Source organism: Poecilia reticulata, linkage group LG8 (assembly GCF_000633615.1).
Source record: "Poecilia reticulata strain Guanapo linkage group LG8, Guppy_female_1.0+MT, whole genome shotgun sequence".
Lineage (NCBI taxonomy): Eukaryota > Metazoa > Chordata > Actinopteri > Cyprinodontiformes > Poeciliidae > Poecilia > Poecilia reticulata.
Window position 1 is genome coordinate 21364104 of NC_024338.1, and position 2302 is coordinate 21366405.

Consider the following 2302-nt stretch of genomic DNA (forward strand, 5'->3'; position numbering starts at 1 on the left):
CTGCGGTTCATTTACTGACAGCGCCACCTAACGGTCAGCGCTGGCGACCAAAGACCATCACTTCTCATAACAAGCACCACCGTCAGCAGTAAGTTTCCCCAACTAGCGTCACACAGTCGGACAGTAACATACTTTTCCCCCCCAGCAATAAAACACGTTTTGATACTACAAGTATCGCTCCTGCTCTAGCTAACAACCCATTCTGCAAAAACAAATATATAAATGAATAAGAAGTCCAATATTGACTTAAGATTTATGAGGACGAAAACTTTCTAACTAACTCTGTAGGAAACAAAACGATAACAGGACAATAGGAGATTGAACTGATTGTTGTTTGGTATCTCTGCATCCAGGAGTCTACTTCCTCAGATAAGATGTTACAAAAAAAAAAAAAAAAACTGTGCCAAGGAAGACTAACCGCAGTATAATGGCTTTACAATTGGCTACACAACTGAGTGAATCATATCGAAGCCCTGTAATTGCTGCTTCAGTTATCGGTATATTAAGACAAAGTGCCCACAGAGTCATCTTTTATGTAACAACGTGGAACAAAGTCCTGTTGCGAGTGGCCTTTAAGCAGAGGCGAATGAATGCGATGTTACCCTGCGAGGCACTTCCACTAACCGGAAAAACATGATTAAAGGGGTTTTAAATGAAACTGCCGCACTGCGGGGACGTCAGCTGGAGGTTTTGTTTGGATGGCCTTGTAATGGACAGAAATGGTCGAACGCACTCAAATGTTGAATTGAATGTCCTTTCGATGAAAAGGAGATTAGTGCCCACTGGATGTTCCCACAACATGATGCTGCGGTGAGTGCTGTTTTATTGAGCAAAGTCCCACAAGACGCTGGCCACTAGAACGACTCAGAAAAACAGACAGACCACAGCAACAGAGATAGGGACTGAAAGAGATTATCACTCTACGTGGAAAACGTTGGTCTTTGACAATAAAATGGAGCTTTTGTATGTAAAATGTTTGGTTTTTGTATAAAGAAATATTATATGTCTGTCAGTATTTTTAATTCTTCAACATTATATATATTTTTTACCTCTTCAACAGTCTTCCGTGTTTTTTTTTTTTTGTTTTGTTTTTTTTTGTCTGTATAGCAAATTAGGTGTGGTTAAACTTTCGGAGACATTTCAGCACCGTGGATAGCTCCAAGTTGAAAAACAGAATGTAGCTCAGCAGCGACACTCAGTGGCAGACAAATGACATTCAGCACTGGAGTAGAAAAAAATGCCCCTTTTTCGTTTGTTTCTGTGGATGTTTTAATTCTAGAAACATAAAAACGTATAATAATAGTTTAACAACTTCCACGGATGCTATTTGAAATACATTTTAAATTGAAATGCCAAAATAATTGTGCAGCCATAATGTCAGGGTTTATTCTCACAGGGATCTTGGAGTAAAGATGTAAGAAAGAAAGAAAGAAAGAAAGAAAGAAAGAAAGAAAGAAAGAAAGAAAGAAAGAAAGAAAGAAAGAAAGAAAGAAAGAAAGAAAGATTTCAAACAAAAAAATGAAGTATGTAATTTGAAAGTTGTAGTAATATTTGCTTATAATCATGCAATAAAGAAAACAGCTCCACTTAGCCACGCATCATGCTCACTCATCTACAATAATTTAATGAATTCTGCTAAAAAGCCTTGTTTCTCACTGCAGTGCTTAAACCTGTGTATGTAGGGATGAAGGGTAAACACAATGAAGTCAACAGAGAAAGAGAAAACAACCCCTAAGATAATCCTGAAGAGCTAAATAAAACATTGGCACAATAATAGGAGAGCAGCAGTATCTTTATTCACCATGGAAACCTTTTTTTTCTGTGCTGGGTCCTGACTCACTTGTCTGAAAGCACAACTTTCTACTTGATAGGTACTCTTGCAATGATAACAGAAATGTGGAGTTATTGTTTTAATTATAGAATGGTCGTAATCTTCAAGGAGGCACACGGTCATAAATAAGGTAACTTAATTTTTTACAGTAGTGATAATGTTATTCACCTTACCCTATTGTAAAGTGACGATGTGACTTTATGTTAAGAACAACAGATTTTCATTTAGGGATCTGGAAACTCAAGATGTGAACATAGCGGAGGCAGAAACTGTCTCAGAAGAATTGCCAACAAAAGAAGAGGTCTCTTAATGTTTGAAATATCTTGAAAAATCTCAAGAACAGAAAACATCATGCTGTGAAATAATAAGACTATCCTTATTATAGTCTTATAATAAGGATACTGTTGACACTGTTCTTTAGTTTGAAAGCCTCACCTTGACTTGTATAACTATTTTTCTTCTTATTGTGGC